Below are 17,989 nucleotides of genomic sequence, written 5' to 3'. Positions count from 1 at the left end.
GAGGCCTCCAACAAGTTGTCGGAGCTGCCGTCGCTGCCTGCATCCGCACCGTCCGCCTTTCCCTCTCCTCCTGAAATTCGTTTCCTTAAGGGGCAGTAGACTGTGTCCCACGTTTTCTTGCGTTTCCTCCCACGGAAACGGGCATCCTGAAAACAGTGCGTCCTTGGAAAGTCGATGAGTTTACGGGCTGTTTGGATTTGCTTGTTTTATTACTGTCGTTTTTTTTTTCTTTCGGATTTTTTTCTATAACAGAAGCAGAGAACACGAGCTGGGAGTTGGAGGAAAGATGGGTTGTTGAAGAAGAGAACAGAACAAGCATATCTCTTTTCCAGCTACGTTTCTTTAGTTAATGCTAGAAACAGCAAAGAACCGATTTTCAATAAATTACATGCAACAGGAAATTTTTCTTTGCTCGCACTATAATTGAACCAGCCCCACGGTATCTTTGAAAGAAAGTTTGAATTCTTTAAGGAGGTATTTCTTGGCCTATTGTCTTTGTGCAGTGAACTTTACATCTTGCTATTCAATCACAACCTATATTCTGCTGGCTACCAGCAAGATTAATTTAATCATTGTAATGCAATTATTAATACTGTTTACCCAACGCTGGGTTTCAGGTTGGCTGTTAAGAAATTAAACTCTCGCTGGGTGACCAGAGCTAGGCAGGGGTTTCTTCATGTTGAAATGAAACAGTCCTCTTTATTTAGTCTCAGAGCTCTAGCTTTCGGCCACCGGCTCAATTAGCCAAAATGGAAACAATTTTCATTCATTGCAATAACTCACTGTTCTTGAGATCGCTTTCAAAATATACACTTTATTATTATACGCTGACCTCCGTGGCGTGGAGTGGCAATAAAAGAAAGAGGCAGGGAGATCTATCTAGCCCCCTTGGGCTATAATTATTAGAAATTAATTGGGTTCAGGACCCTAGGTAGTCTAGCTAAATTAATAGCTTGTCTAGTGGTTAAAATCCGAATTTTTAGTCCACGGGAGAGAAAGAAAGAGAGCCACAGACATGAAATGCAGACCCAAGGGATGCCTGAGTTTACTTGCAAGACACTCATCTATTAAATAGTGTCCAGAATACATCTGAGTTGGGGAGAGGGACCCGGAGCAGGAGGGGGCGGGAGTCAGAAGAAAGAAAGGAGCGAGATGGGGAGGGTGGCTACGACTGAGCTAAAAGGTCTCGAGTTGATTTTATTCGATTTTTCTTGTGTGCATTGTTTTCGGGAGGGGTTGCATTTAGGGGTTAAAATAAAAAATAAAGATCCCGTGTACTCGGAGCTGTCGTGCAGGAGTAAAAGTGAAAAGGGAGCCTTAGGCAAAAGGAAATTACTGCGAGCCCGCGTGACCTTTCAGGGAGGTAATCAATCAAGTGATCAACAGGGATATTTATCATCGCTATATAGGACTACTTCGCCCTGCACGGGCGGGGGTGGGGTGGCGAGAGGAGGGTGGAGACGCGCGCACACACGCACGCACACACACACACACACACACATACTCATACACATATAATCACAAAAGTTTGGACAAACCCGATTAAGTCTTAAGACAGAGAACGTAGGCTTTAATAGATGTTAAGATTGTCCCTTTAGTCTGGGAGAAACACAGCCTCATGTACCCACGCAGGGGAAAACGCGCACATCCCCGCTGCAGTGGTTGTGTGAAGGTGTTAAGTTGAAAGCGTCCACTGAGCTTTGCCCAGAAAGGAAAGCTCTCGGTGATTAGACGCTGGAAGGGCGGGCGAGGCGCGGGGCTAGCTTGGTTTCATTGACCTGCGGGGGAAGGGGCGCCACCGGCCGCAGGGGGCGCGGGAGGCGGGTACCCCTTTCCGCGGCGCGCGGACGCCGGGTTAGCGCACCCAGGCATTCTCCTCTTCCTGCGAAATCCTCGCGCTGCCCCAGGGAGAGGGGGTGGCGCGCTCCGAGGCAGCCCGCTCCGGCGAGCACGCGCTGCGGGACTCCGGCGGCCGCGCGTTTTCTGCCCAGTTACCTTCTCTACCTTGTAAAACTCGCCGTTTTGTAAATTGCGTTTTCGGTCCTGGATTTCTTAGCAAATCGTTAGATTTTACAATCCTGCTCCTACTCTCCGGTCGTTCAACACCCCCTCCCCAATGTCAGACGTGTACGTAGGGGAAGAGGGGGTGCGACGTGGCTGACTTTTCTATAATGATAATGATATTAAATAGTAGACTTCAAATCTAGGCCCCCGAGGCCCTTGCCCAGCTCGGGGACTGTAATCAGCAGTTCTTGGGAGAGAAGGTCGGGCTGATTACTGGCCCTCGAGGCTGAGAACTATTTCCCGACGGGTTTATGAAACACAGGTTGGGGTGATGCGCGCCACCTCCCAGGTAGCTTGCCGCCGCTCCCGCGGTGTGGGAATGTGGGGCCGCGCCAGGGCCCCGCTGGTTGGCACCAGATGCGGAGCTCGCGCTCCCCCGCCCGTCGCTCCCGCCGCCCTCTCCGGGATCGAAACGGCCTGATCCCGCACAGCCTTAGTCTGCGGCGCCCCCGCCTGGCTTCCCCGGCCGCCGCAGCTCCGGGTGCGCCCGCTGCGTCGGGCTCCAGCTGTGCACAGTAGCCGCCAGGGCGTGGGGGTGGGAAACAGCTGGAGCGCCCCGGGGAAGCGTGTGTTGGGGTGGAAAGAAACCCAGCAAGGAGGATTATGAGGCGATCAACTCCTGGAGTTGCTACTGGTTTAGGATCAGGAGGAACAGCTTCGGGGGGCACAAACCTCTGCCGGTGGAACACGAGCTCCGGAGAGAAAGCGGAGTACTGGTACGCGATGCCCCGGAGAAGTCTGCAACTCCTTGGGTCCCTTCTGAAAGAAGAATATGCCAGAGGAGTGCACCTCAAAGTTAAAAGTGCATGTAACCCACCCGCCTGGGGATCTTGTTTAAAAACGCATTCTGATTCAGTTAATTCTAGAGTAAGACCCAGGCAGTTTGCATTCCTAACACACTCCCAGGTGAAGCGGGTTCTCCGGCAAGTGTGGCCCGCGGACCAGCGAGAACAAGCCTAACCTGAACATTATTAGAAATGCAGAATCTCAGGGCTCAACCCAGACTTACTAAATCGAAACCAACATTTTAACAGGTGGCTCGCTTGAACATTTTAAGTTGGAGAAGCACTGCTCTAGAATGTTCCTGGCCGGGTTTTCTTTCTCCTGTCTTGGATCATGACACCTCTGTGATAACCTCATTTTAAATCCTGCTTTCTGCCTTGGTCACGGGAGCGGGCGCAGTGAATGACCTTCTACCATTAAAGGCTGCAACTCCTCTGGCCCCCGTCTGCCACCAGCAAGGCCTTCCTGGATCCTGGTCTGACTGATAGCCGCCTCCACTTCCCACTCACCCGCACCCCCAGCCTTTTGCTGTCAAGTGTATGACATGTATTTCTCCCTCCTTAGATTAGAGTTCTTTGTTTACACGTCTTCCTTCCCCTCTCAGCTGTAGGCTTCTTGAAGGAGACCATGCCTATCTTCTCTAAACTTTGTTTTCTCACTCTAACATGGAGTTAGTGTATGGAAATGTCTTGTGAACTGTGAAGCTGAAACAACTGCTATCTCTTTTTCTCAACCCCCCTTCCCATAGGCTAGCACAATGCTTTACATCACTAGGAACTTAATTTGTTGTGGTCTCTCTCTGGAAAGTCCTGGAACTCACACATCTGATATCCTGAGCCCAGATTACAGCCAAATTTAAATCTCTTTGTGTAAGCCCTTGAGTTCTAGTTTTCTCTTCTATAGAATTCTCTAGAGAAAGACAGATCTCTTAATCTGGGATAGAAAGATTTCAGAGAATTGTGTAACATCTTCATATTCTAATTTTGTGACTCAGAGAGTTGATACTGAAGCCTGGATATCTCAGCATTCTAAGTGGTGAATACCTGAAGGTTGAGATATTCAAGGGTTAAACCATTGAATTTTGTTAAAACAAAATTAAGTGAGTCCTTTTTAGGGCCTGCAAAAGAGACAAATACCATCAAAGATCTTGGAACTCTTTTGGAAACTGTGGTTGCCATCTTTAGGAAAAGATGGCAGTGTTCAGATTTCAGGATTGTTGTAAATTAGACAAACTCTGGGCGAGCAAAATAGGATTCCAAGACCTTAAGAATCAAACCTTTGAAAGTTCAAATCCCAGTCCTACCTTTACCAGCTGTGTAACTTTAAGCAAGTTATTGAATGTCTCTGAGTTCTCATCTTCTCCTGTATAATGAGGACAATTGTGTATATCTTGCAAAATCATTGCAAAGATTAAAGATAATGTTTACAAAGTGTTTAGTATTTAGTGCCTGCTACCTAGTAGAAATTTAACAAATGGGGCTATAAGAAATCTAAGTTCTAACATTTGTAATTTGGCATAATGATAAGGCTTATGTCAAGTGTGTGTGTGTGTGTGTGTGTGTCCAGGAGTCTTGGACACTGCCCTTCCCATTCCCATCTGGATTGAGAGTTTTTTGCCTTTGCTCAACAAACTATTCTCTCAAATAGCTGAAACCCAAGGCCTTTGATATATAAAATCTGGCTGGTGCCACTAGATCTCAACATTGCAGTTTGAACAGTCATCACTATGTGTATGGCTGGATTTTTAGCTACAGATTTTTAATGGTTTCTTGTGTACTTATGCCTGCCCTCTACATGAAAAGTGAAAAAAGCAGAAGTGTTAGTTGCTCAGTCATGTCCAACTCTTTGCGACTCCATGGACTGTAGCCCGCCAGGCTTTTCTCTCCATGGGATTCTCCAGGCAAGAATACTGGATTGGGTAGCCGTTCCCTTCTCCAGGGGATATCACTGATGCAGAGATCAAACTCTGGTCTCCTGCATTGCAGTCAGAGTATTTACCATCTGAGCCGCTATCTGAATCAGGGTTATACCAGACAGCTCATCCCAAACTGAGCCCTGACCATCTCCCAGACAGCTTGAGGCAACAGAATCTGGGCCATGGTGATGAGAGCCCCTGAGACTCACCGACAGGAACCAGGAACGTTGCTCCTCCCCTAGCCATGTGATTGCAAGTCTTTCAGAACAGTAGCTTCAAAGTCATCACTTGAAGATGTTTAGTATATCTAGTAACCATAGTGTCTCCCTGTGAGATGAAAGCCACACAGACAATTTGAATAGAGAGGTTTTTAAGAGGATTAGTAAGTGCTTTTTTTTTTAATTGTTTACTTGATTTCTTATTTGTTTATTGTTTTGAAATTTTGGTTTTCATGAATCTAGTTGTTACCCTTGCTATCAACACATGAAACTAGTTGACAGTCTAGATCGCTGCCAGGAAATAAAAGACCTGTGAAATTTACACATGTGGTATTTTAAAATTCTTTACTCAAACAAATGATTATGGTTGACATGAGAAAATATAGACATCATCAAAGTACATTAATTTACTTAATGTACTTTTAAACTTATAGATATAACAGATTTTCCACATCTTTTAAAGCACAAACTATAGGACCCATGCTGAGACAGCTTATAGAGAAGACTGCCTTGTAACAAGATCCTCAGTACTCAGTAACTTAATTCCCTTGACTTGGGTCCAAGGCAGTCCTGGCTACCCTCAAACTCAGCTATAGAGTGAACACCCTTAGCCATGACAGAGTGTGATACAGGTGTGCCCTGCTTTATGAAAAGCCACATCACAATGTGATTATTCGCTCCATGCTATTTTATTAAATAATGAGTTCCCATGGGACATTTAAAATATGATTTGACTTACAAAAATTTGATTTATACTCACTTTTCCCAGAAACATACCTATGAAGGTAAAGTTCTATTTTTTTAAATGATGATGCATGTCCCTTAGCAAATGTTTTATAAGCAGTCCATTTTCAAAGGTTAAGACAAGGAAGCATACCACAGTTCTGAGACAGGAGAAGAAAGAATTTCTGTATAGAAAGTCAGTTGTACACAGAAGAAACTAGGAATTGATCTGTTGAATTATCTACTTTGAGGGCTCATGCAGATGTACTGGAAGTCTGACTCATGATAGGATTCAGTCTAAAAATGTTTCAGAAAACACAGTGCTCTTGTATTGGGTTTTAAAACAAAAATTTCCAAATCAACTCTATAAACACACTTGGAAATACTTTTCAACACTGGGGAAGAACTTTCTGTTGCATAGAGAAACTCGAGAATAATTCTAAGTTTGGTCTACACTTATTCCCAGGTAGAATAGTCTGTGGGTAAAAATATTACCATCCATCTCATATCCAGGTTTTCACCTAGCTAGCTGACATTGAACTTGGAATTCTGAAGCTGGATACATTGATACATGCATACATTGACACATCATGATATTGGTATTGTTACGGGCTCTGGGAGACAGATTTCTTTTCCACCTGGGATGGAAGCACCAATGCAGAGCAATCAAGATAGTAAATGCTGTCAATATTTTGATGCATTTGCTTCTGTTGCATTACTGTTAGGCTGAGATTTTAATAATGGTTGGGTTTAAACCTCTATTGACCAACAATCAGGCAGGTTTCTCCACTTGACTAAATGGGCAATCTAGGGCTTGGTTCCACTTGTGTCTCCGCCCACCCCCCACCCCTGGGAAGGTGCAACCTGCAGTCATAGAGCGTGGGCTCTTTAGCTCTAAGAACTACCTTTCCTAATTCACCCTACACACCACTGCCTGGTTAATCTTCCTACAGCACACTTCTGAAAATATCACTCTACTACTCAGAATCATCAAGAACACTTAGTTATTATTTTTGAGATAAAGCCCCAAAGTTTTGCTTTTCATTCAAAGGTGTTTTAGATAGAGGAACAAGCAAGAGAGAAGGGAAAGCATGAGATATGCACCAGAAGTATTAAGAATCTTATTCTGGGGGAAAAAAAAAAAGAATCTTACTATGCCTAAGTTATGGGATTCCAGAAGAGATTTCATAGGTTCAGAAAGAAAAGTTGGGCATATGCCATGGAGGGCTTATAACGAAAGGCAAAAATTGGGGGCTTTGTCTTGAAAATCATTGAATGATTTTGAAGATTCTGGTTAACATGATGGTGTTATTAAAACTGTGCTTTAGGAAGAATTAAGCAGGCAATGGTGTGGGAGGGATTACATTTCCTCTTCACATGTTCAATCTACCTATCTTTGAGATCGATCCAAGACAAACATCACTGCCTCCAATAAACTGTTGATATATTTCTCCGAACTGGAAGCAATCTCTTCCCATTGCCAACCTCCTTTAGCACTTTTTCTTTGCATGTTGTTTTTTTTTTTGGGGGGGGGGCGGGATTACTCTGTTTATTACAATCATAATAATTCCCTTGGCATATTGTATCATCTCAGAAGTTTTTTTTTTTTTCATTTATTTTTATTAGTTGGAGGCTAATTACTTTACAATATTGTTGTGGTTTTTGCCATACATTGACATGAATCAGCCATGGATTTACATGTTTTCCCCATCCCAATCTTGCATGTTGTTTTGTCTGTTCCTCTATGATCTCTTGTAATGGATTGTAAATTCCTTGAGGGATATTTGTTTCTAACACTTCTTGTCCTCCAGTGTTAAAGTACATCTTGCTAAGAACTAGCAGCTCTTTCTAAATGTAAGGGCTTCAGTTTTTCAACAATTTATGAAAATGCTCAGCAGTTACTATTTTTGATCAGCCACTCCTTCAGTCTCTCAACTTATTCTTTCTTGTTCTCTAATTAGACACTTTTGTGCTATCTTCCATGTTTCTTCACCTTTCTTTCATAAATTCTCCTTATCTCTCTGTGCTTAATTCTGAATCATTTCCTCAGATTTATATACAAGTTCTTTAATTCTCTCTTTATCTGTATCTAAGGTCCATCTAGTCAAGGCTATGGTTTTTGCAGTAGTCATGTATAGATGTGAGAGTTGGACTATAAAGAAAGCTGAGCACAGAAGAATTGATGCTTTTCTATGGCTGATTCGTGTCAATGTATGACAAACCTCACTGAAATGTTGTGAAGTAATTGGCCTCCAACTAATAAAATAAAATTTAAAAAAAAATTAAAAAAAAAAAAAGAATTGATGCTTTTGAACTGTGGTGTTGGAGAAGACTCTTGGGAGTCCCTTGGACTGCAAGGAGATCCAACCAGTCCATCCTAAAGGAGATCAGTCCTGGGTGTTCATTGGAAGGACTGATGTTGAAGTGGAAGCTCCAATACTTTGGCCACCTGGTTCAAAGAACTGGCTCATTGGAAAAGACCCTGATGCTGGGAAAGATTGAGGGAAGGAGGAGAAGGGAATGACAGAGGATGAGATGGTTGGATGGCATCACCAACTCAATGGACATGGGTTTGGATAAACTCTGGTAGTTGGTGATGGACGGGGAGGGCTGGCATGCTGCGGTCCATGGGGTCACAAAGAGTAGGACATGACTGAGCGACTGAACTGAACTGAACTGAACCAGCTATTTAAACTGTCATTAATTTTTTTCCATCTCAATTATTTTTTCTATAACTTATATAAGTTCTCTCAAAATATGTGCCCATTACCTTTTCACATTGCTTTATTGCCTTCTTATTTTCAAACTCAACATTAAGTTTTTAAACATTTCAAGTATATTTGTTTTATCTAGCTTTTCTTATCTGAAATTTCTAGAGATCTAATCCTGCTGTTTGTTGTATCTTCTTACCTTTGCTCAGATAGATTGCTTTCCTTTTTTAGAATTATAGATTTTTAGTTTACCTTCAGCAAGACTTTATCTGTGGGAATCATACTTAAAATTACTTGAAGTCTTATCTTTCCAGAATGTTTTTTTTATTTGCTTTATCAGAGACCCAAGGATATCATCAATTTTTTAATTTTACCAGCCTGAGATTTTTCCAAACTATGGAGGAAGTGTAATTAGAACCTCAGACATAAGTGATAGTATGCCTGTTGGGAAGAATTATCAGGGGAGACTTTTCATTTTAACCCAAGGCCCAGATGAGATAGAAGCTTCCTTGATTTTTCTGGACCAGACTTTCCCTGGTAGTATAACTCTCTGAGACCCAGCTTCATGCACAGGTATCATTTCTAACTCATATTAGACAGAACTTTATGTCCTGATTCTATGAAGATTTTGCAACTTAAGCCCAGAGTTCTCAAAGTTATTGGCTCCCCATCCCCCATCACAGACTGCCAAGATTCTTATCCACTCTTATGTTCAGCCTCAAGGAGTTCCCTTTCTTTCTTTCAAGCACATTTATTAGTTATTAAGCCAAATGCTTCAGTGATTTAGGAAGGGAGGGATTGCAGATTATTTAGTCCATAAAAATACTGGGTTGTCTAGACTTGAAAATACTTGTGGTGGTTTACTGTTAGTGAATTTCAGTTTCAATATTTTTTCTTGAATTCTTCTTTTCAAAAGAAATGTCTGGGTCCCAAAACAAATGTAGAACCAAACATCACTTATAAGTAGAATCACAAAAACAGCCTGTTTTTGATCAGTTTAAAATCTCTCATACCACTTCCTTGATCTGGCCATTTCAAAATCATTCAGCCTTCAAATGCTATCTCAGCCTTCTCTCTAATGCTTTCATAATAATAGTAATAATTACAAAACAGTAACAACTATTTCTTAAGTGATTACTCTGTGTTAAGCAGTACACCGAGTCTTTGTATATGTCACTTTACTCTCTAAGTAATCCTACCACATTTTAAACCTCATTTTAAAGGTGAAGAAACTGTTGTTCCTAAAAGTTAAGTGACTTGTTCAAGGTGACTTAGCTAGTGTTAAGTTGAACCATATGAAATTACTGATATTCAATGGATTTTTAGTCACAGAAAAAGCATTTTTACATGATTCAGTATAAAAAGAGGGCAAAGATGGAATTCAAATTCAGATCTAATTTCTAATTTAATTTGATTCCCCCTGAACAGCATAGCCTCTCTATTATATTAATTACTCCTTCCTCTAGGCGACTACGACTCTCATACCATATTCTTTTTATTTTTATTATTTATTTGGCTGTACTGAGTCTTGGGCTTCCCAGGTGGCACTTGTGGTAAAACAAAACAACAAAAAAAACCCCACCTGCCAATGCAGGTAGATCATCAGAGACATGGGTTCATAAGGATCTCTGAGTGGGGAAGATCCCTTGGAGGAAGGCATGGAAACCCACTCCAGAATTTTTGCCTGGAGAATCCCATGCACAGAGGAGCCTGGTGGGCTGTAGTCCACAGGGTCTCCACGAGTTGAACACAACTGAAGCGACTTAGCACGCATGCATGCACACTGGGTCTTAAATGCAGCATGTGAGATCTTTGGTTGTGTCACTCAAATTCTTAGCTGAGCCCTATGGGATCTAGTTCCCTGACCAGGGATTGAACCTGGGCCCCCTGCATTGGGAGAACAGAGCCTCAGCCACCGGACCACGAGGGAAGTCCTGTCATCCCGTCTGTCTTGATGCACTTTCTTCACGTGACCTTCACTTACAGTGATGTACGTTCACCTGTCTTCTCCAGTAGATTGTAAACCCTTGAGGGCTGTGCCTTAGCTTTCCATCCCACAAGTCTTCAATATTTTTTATTTAAATTAAAAACTGAAGGATTCAGTCATTGGTCCATATTTGTGTGCAGTTGATGTGCTCCTGAGCTTTTCCTTTTATCTCATTTTCTCTTAATAGGCATTTTAAAATAATATGACCCCTAACTTCCCTGGTGGCACAGTGAATAAGAATCCACCTGCCAATGTAGGGGACACAGGTTGGATCCCTGGTCCGGGAAGACTCCCATGCTGTGGAGCAACTAAGCCCGTGTGCCGCAACTCCTGAAGCCCACACGCCTAGGGACTCTGCTCCGCAACAAGAGGAGCCACTGTAAGGAGTAGCCCACCCACCACGGTGACGACTTGCCCTGGCTCGCAGCAACTACAGAAAGCCCACACAAAGCAAGAAGGCCCCAGCAGAGCCCCCCAAAAATAAATAAAATATGGTCCCTAATCTTTTGACATTCTCATCAAGAAGTGGTGTCTGTGCCTCCCTTCCATGAATCCAGGCAGGCCTACGACTGCTTCATCCAACAGAGAGAAGTGATGTTACGTGAGTCCCAGGGCCGAGCTGTAACAGCCCGGGCAGCATCTGCCTAACTGTCTTGGAACATTCGCTCTCTGAATGCTTCCAATTGGATGCTGTGCCTCAGAACCCAGTGGCCACACTGTGAGGAAGCCAGTCCACCGTAGGTTCTCTGGTCAACAGTCCCAGCTGAGATAAGCCTTTGAGTTATCCCAGCCCAGGAGCCAGGCAGGTGAGTGAAGAAGTCCCTGGATGATTCCAGCCCCCAGCTCTTTGGGACACCTCCAGTCATTTGCTGAGGTCCCAGAGGAAGCAGAGACAAGACATCCCTCTCTGTCCTGCCTGGATTCCTGACCCCCACACACTGAGAACATAACGAAATTATTATTGCTCCACACCACTATGTTTGGGGTGGTTTGTTGTGCAGCAGTAAGTAGCTAGAGCACTGCCTTCATCCGGCCTGTCTGCTCTGAATAGCTGTAGCCTGGTCAGTACTGAACCCTCTAGCGTTTGGGCTGCTATAGGGCGCTCCTTTCTCCTAGTAATAAAGGCCTGTGGTGGGCAGCTGCTGCCATATCCAGAATCAAAAGCGTGCTCCACATCTGCATATTTATATATATAATCATCTAGGTCTGCTGTTGTTCAGCCGTGTCCAACTCTGCAACCCCATGGGCTGCAGCACGCCAGGCCTCCCTGTCCCTCACCATCTAGATATAGATATTTTTTTTAATTATTAAAGCCTGGTCTCACCCATCCCAAAACAAAATAACGTATCAATCAGAACTCAAGATATCAGCACCGCTCGGTGCTGTGTTGTTTACAATAGTCAAGATCTGGAAACAACTTAAGTGCCCATTAATGGATGAATGGAAAGAAGATGTGATTATATATATAGTGGAATGCTACACAGTTATAGAATAAAAAGATGAAATCTTGCCATTGGCGACAACATGGATAGACCTTGAGAGTGTTGCATGCATGCATGCTAAGTCGCTTCAGCCATGCCCTGACTCTGTGCAACCCTATGGACTCTAGCCCACCGGGCTCCTCTGTCCATGGATTCTTGAGGCAAGAATACCAGGGTGGATTGCCATGCCCTCCTCCAGAGGATCTTCCCTACCCAGGGATCAAACTCATGTCTCCTGTGGCTCCTGCCTTGCAGGTGAAATCTTTACTGCTGAACCACAAGGGAACCCCTTGAGAGTATTATGTTTAGTGAAATAAGTCAGATGGAGAAAGACAAATACCATATGATTTCACTCAAATATAGAAAACAAACAAAATAAGCGAACAAACCAAGCCAAGCAAAAACACTTAGATACAGAGATTTGTGTAGTGGTTACCAGAGGTGACAGAGCAGAAGAAGGATGAAGTAGGTATAAAGGATCAACTGTATGGTGATGAATGGAAACTAAATTTTTGATGATAAACACACTACAGTGTATACAGAAGTAGAAACATAATGTTGTATACATGAAACTTATGTAATGTTATAAAGCAATGTTACCACAATTAAAAGAAAAAAAAATTTTTTTAGCTGGAAAACAAAAGGCTTCTGGACAGGTTTTGAGCACTTGGCTATCCCCCTTCTCTCCTGGCCCAGTCCTGAACCCAACCTGGTTGGCTGAGAGCAGTGACCTCCCCATTAATCGTTGCCTCTCCCCTTTCTTGGGGCTGGACCTTACCTCTCCCATCCCTCACATTGATTCTGACAGGTGACCTAACCTACAGCAGCCCAGCCACTCACTGAAGCTAAGCCCTGCTGCCTCCTGAAAGCCCTGATGCCCACTCTAGTACTACAGGACTATTCAAGGACGGATTCTGGTCCTCCTGAAAGCCCTGATGCCCACTCTTGTACAGGACTATTCAAGGACGGATTCTGGTCCAGGCCACCAGCCAAGCTTTGCCTACATGGATGTGGTAATTTGGATTCTGGCCCCTTCTTAGAAGGGGATAGCTCTTTCTTCACCCCCAGCCATTTTACTCAATTCGCCCCTTTTCCTTACCAGGATTTCTTAGGGAACAGCAGGGCTAGACCCACCCTGTTAATTGCAATTAGTATCTCTATGATCTTCACCTACAGATACGGAGGCAGAGTGAGCAATGTGAGGCAGTGATCACTAGGGGGCAGTTAGCTCTCCAGGCAAGTCCGGAGGAGGCGTGTAGAACTCCTGGGGCAGCTGTGCTGGAGTTTCTGGCATCCAATCCGAAACATCAGGTTAAGAAGCAAGCAGGGACAGCCACTAGCTTGCTAGGTTACTCCTGTGTTGTGGAGGGCCTTTCTTCTAGTTGTTATGTAAAGCATCCAAGCCTACTTTCCTGGTTCTCCCAGGGGACTGTATAAACTGCCTACTCTCTTTTCTTTTTTCAAATTGCAACGTAGTTGACTGAGTATGCAGTCACTCTCTCTGACTTACATTAGTTTCAGGTATGGGTGCGAACCTGCTAAGCTGCTTCAGTCATGTACGGCTCTTTGTGACCCTATGGACTGATGCCCACCAGGCTCCTCTCTCCGTGGGATCCTCCAGGCAAGAATACTGAGGTGGGATGCCATGCCCTCCTCCAGGAGATCTTCCATCAGGGATCGAACCCAACACTCCTGCTTCTCCTGCATTGCAGGCAAATTCTTTCACCACTGAGCCACCAGGGAAGCCTCAGTTTCAGGAATATGGCATAGTAATTTGATTTTTTTATAGAATATGCTTCATACACAGTTATTATAAAATACTGACTATATTCCCTGTGTTGAAGGTTACATCCTTGTTACTTTTTTTTGTGCAATAGAGTTTATTAAAGTATAAAAGGGATAGAGAAAGCTTCTGACATTAGACATCAGAAGGGGGCAGAAAGAGTACACCGTAACTTTTTTTTAACCTAGTAATTTACACCTTTCAACCATCTTCTTCTATCTTGCAACTTAACCCTACATCATTCCCCTATGGTAGCCACTAGTTTCTTCTCTGTATCTGTGAGTCTGTTTCTGTTTTGTTATATTTGCTCATTTGTTTTATTTTTTTAGATCCCACTCACAAGTGAAAATACATGATATTTGTCTTTGACTTATTCCAAGTTGTCACAAATGGCAAAATTTTCTTGTTTTTTATGGTATGGTGGGGTAATATTTACATCTTTATCCATTCATTTGTTGATGGACACAGGCTGTGATTAATATTCAGAAATCTGTTGCATTCCTATATACTAATAATGAACTATCAGAGAAATCGAGAAAATAATCCTATTTACAATAGAATCAAAAGAATAAAATACCTAGGAATAAATTTAACCAAGGAGGTGAAAGCACTGTACTCTGAAAACCATAAGACATTTATGAAGGAAATTGAAGATGATACAAATAAATGGAAAGATGTCCCACATTCATGGATTGGAAGAATTTGTATTGTTAAATAAGTCATGTTACCCAAACCAATCTTCAGATTTAATACTGCTATTGCTGTTTAGTCATTAAGTCATGTCTGACTCTGCAACTGCAAGGACTGCAGCCTGCTAGGCTCCTCTGTCCATGGGATTTCCCAGGCAAGAATACTGGAGTGGGTTGCCATTTCTTTCTCCAGGGGATCATCCCGACTGAGGGATCAAGCCTGACTCTCCTGCATTGCAAGCAGATTCTTTACCACTGAGCCACCAGGGAAGCCTAGATACTAACTTTCAATAAAATCTTTTTGCTTAAATTAGCCAGAATGGATTATTTTGCCTGGAATTAAGATCATTGAATTTACTATCTTCCAACATCTTGTGATCTTTGAATCATTCAGAAAATCCTAGAGCCATAGATTTTATTTAATTTTGTTTCGTAGATCCTGACAGAGAGTACTATTAGCATTGAAGATCTACCATGAGCCCTATAGTGGTAGGAGAAAATTAGCAAATACCATGCAGTAATGTTAAAAATAACAAGCAATCGATCAGCTATGACATATTCATATTTACTTTCAGTAAAAGCTTTAATGTTAACATGGATAATGTTAAGCAATAAAAGTCTCATTATTGGTAAAAAAAAAAAATGCTTTAACTATTAAAAACAAATTTATGGTTTACTTTAAAACTTTCATCTTTATTTTCCTTTTGACATTTCTGTTGTGGGGGAAATGTTTTATAAGGGATATATTTTATAGTAATATGTGTATGTAATTTTTGTTCTGGGGGGTTTGGTTTTCTTTTGTTTTTGGCCACACCATGCAGCTTGCAGAGATCTGAGTTCCCCTACCAGGGTTGCACCCTTGGCAGTGAAAGCACAGACCCCTAACCCCTGGACTTCCAGGGAATCTCCAATTTTTGAATACTTATTTTGGAAATAGGTGGCAAAATATTTTTACTGATTAGTATGTATGATAAAAAAAAATTTGCAAACCACCGCCATCAATTTAATATATTGATTCTTTTTTCTTTCGTTTTTTTTGTTTTTGATCATTGTTTTTCATTTTTTAAAAATAAAGTATAGCTGATTTGCGATGTTTTGTTAGTTTCAGCTGTACACCAAAGTGACTCAGATTCTTTTTCACTATAGGTTTTCACAAGATATTGAATATAGTTCCCTGTGCTATACAGTAGGGCCCTGGTGTTTATTTTATTTATAGTAGTGTATATATGTTAATCACAAACTCTTAATTTACCCCTCCCCCTACGTCAACATATTTATTCTTAAAGAGACCTTTAAAAATTAGATATTTTAGATGTTAAATTTTAATTTTAAATTAAATTTTAGATATCAAAAATATGTAATCTAGTAGTCTGTGAAATGTTCTGATGGCAGAAATCTTTCATGGAAGAAAGCCCCAATACCTAAAACAAACAATATTCTTGGTAGGGTTCCCCGTCTGCTCCCTTCCTGAAGGGCTCAGAAAAGCACTATTTGCAGACCATTGATAATGCTAAACCTTTCCCTTTTTATAGATTACGAAACTGAGGCCCAGAAAGGAAATATCTTGACCAAGATGATTTTTCTATTTGATGACTAAACTGGAGCTCAATCCACATTTCCTGAATCTCTGTTTGGCCAAAAGCCTTCCCACCACATTACATTACTTCATTGAAATGCTAGATTCGAGGAAGTTTCATGAGGCTTTCTAATTTGCGTTTCTTCTCTGGTTCTGAGATGTTGAAAAATGTTTGCCAGGGTCCTGGGAGCATTTGAGAAGCTGGAGAGACCCACCCACCCCACCACCCTCACTTGTACTTCCTCTAAAGGATTATCATGTAAAAACATGTTTAATATGTTCACCATGCATTTTGTTTCTGCTTCTTTTTTCCCGTTGGCTTTAGTCAAAAGAATCTGGTTTGAATACTCAGCCAAACACTTTGAAAAGATCCAATCACAGTCACTCTGTCATCAGATAGACGCACAGCATCACCCGAACCTCTGGGTTTCTTGTTCACACATGTGGATTCTAACCAGCGAAGGAAGAAGCTGTAGCAACTACAAGCAAATACCTCTGAACTTTACTGAGATTGATAACAATGGTAATAAAAATAGTCTTTTCCATGATGAACACTACCAGTAAGTCAACAGTTAAAAAGGGATCATTTTTAGAGTAACCAATGCATTAGCTCTTGTCAGTGAGATTTCTTTTGGCAGTAATATATTCTGGGGATTAAGTTAAACCAAATGTCTGTAACAACGGCAATGTAGTCATGTTAACAGTTAGGATTATCATCTTGGTGGATATTTACTGTAGTTACATTCAAATTTACCCTTTATTTTACCCCTCTGGACACTGTTTGATCATTTTCATCTCCTTTTGATAAATTCCATTTTAGATTAAAACCAACAGAAAGCATCCTTTAACATTTTAAAAGCCTTGCCGTTTATTTTCTTTTAAAATGTTTATACTTTTTTTTCCCCCCTTTAAGCTGCTGCTCACCCTGCTGCCTTCACAGTGATGAGGGTAAGCTGTGCAAGCCCTGCTTGAGAAAGTTCTTTAAGTTCCTTGGCCACATTTGACACTACTTGAGGCTCTTAACTTTCAAACCCAGCCATAGCTGAACACCACATGCATCTTGCCTCGTTTCCCTTTGATGTCACATCTGCCTCCTGCCACTTGGTCGCTTCACGGCAGCACAGGTAAGAGGCCCCATGTTTGCCTCTGTAAACTAGGCAACTTAGCTCTCTGGCTGCTGTGCTTAGAGGGAGCTGGTGTAGACAGCCCCATCCGTAGATGACTTTACCTGCAGCTAGCCTTCTGTTGCCTCCTGTGGCCCTGGCCAACTCCTGGGTGCAAAATTCAGCAAGACGAGGAACTTTCTCAAAAGCACTTTGCTGCTTACAGGACTGTTTCTGAAATTGTTCTCTCATAATATTTTTGTTGACTGGTATGTTAAAAATTCTTTGTAGCTCATTAGGCCGTAAGTGACACCTTGTGACGTTTTTAATCCATAAAACGGGTGGAGGAGTGTAACAGGGAATTTACCCTTTCAGTGGCTTTGCCATTGTTTTGTTTTACTGCTTTCGATCAAATACACACAAGGGTGACGTTTAGTTCTCCACACTGAAAGACAAGAGGGAAGCCCATGAGCCCCCTCAACTGCCTGTGACCCAGGTGCTTTGAGTGACCCTCCCAGAGCCGCGCTGTGCTGGTGGGCGTGACGGCCACTCTCTCAGGCCACCTCACCACAGTGAGTCAGAGAGCCCCAGGACAAATGCCTGCAACAATAGCAATGTCCTCATGTTAACAGTTGGGATTATTGTCCCAGTGAGTACTGACTGTGAAGTGAAGTCACTCAGTCGTGTCTGACTCTTTGCGACCCATGGACTAATGTAGCCTACCAAGCTCCTCCGTCCATGGGATTCTCCAGGCAAGAATACTGGAGTGGGTTGCCATTTCCTTCTCCAGGGTATCTTCCCGACCCAGGGATCGAACCCACGTCTCCCCCATTGTAGGCAGACGCTTTAACCTCTGAGCCACCAGGGAAGCCCGAATACTCACTGTAGTGACATTCAAATTTACCCTTCTGGACACTGTTTGACCAGAGGAGTAGGAAAACTTTGTTCTTTCCTGG

At 42.5% G+C, this 17,989-nt stretch overlaps 1 protein-coding gene across 1 annotated transcript in view; it reads right to left on the bottom strand.

Moving 5' to 3' along the window:
- Nucleotides 1-2,755, bottom strand: part of MECOM (MDS1 and EVI1 complex locus) — a 614,971-nt gene extending 612,216 nt beyond the window's left edge. Inside the window, exon 1 of the mRNA XM_065943617.1 lies at nt 2,737-2,755. The gene's annotated coding sequence lies outside the window, so the exon portion shown is untranslated. The remainder of the gene's footprint in view (nt 1-2,736) is intronic.
- Between the last annotated feature and the right edge of the window lie 15,234 nt (nt 2,756-17,989).

This window comes from Muntiacus reevesi, chromosome 8, assembly GCF_963930625.1.
Source record: "Muntiacus reevesi chromosome 8, mMunRee1.1, whole genome shotgun sequence".
Taxonomy (NCBI): domain Eukaryota; kingdom Metazoa; phylum Chordata; class Mammalia; order Artiodactyla; family Cervidae; genus Muntiacus; species Muntiacus reevesi.
Note: the sequence above shows the minus strand (reverse complement) of the source record. Positions and strands in the feature narration are given on the sequence as shown.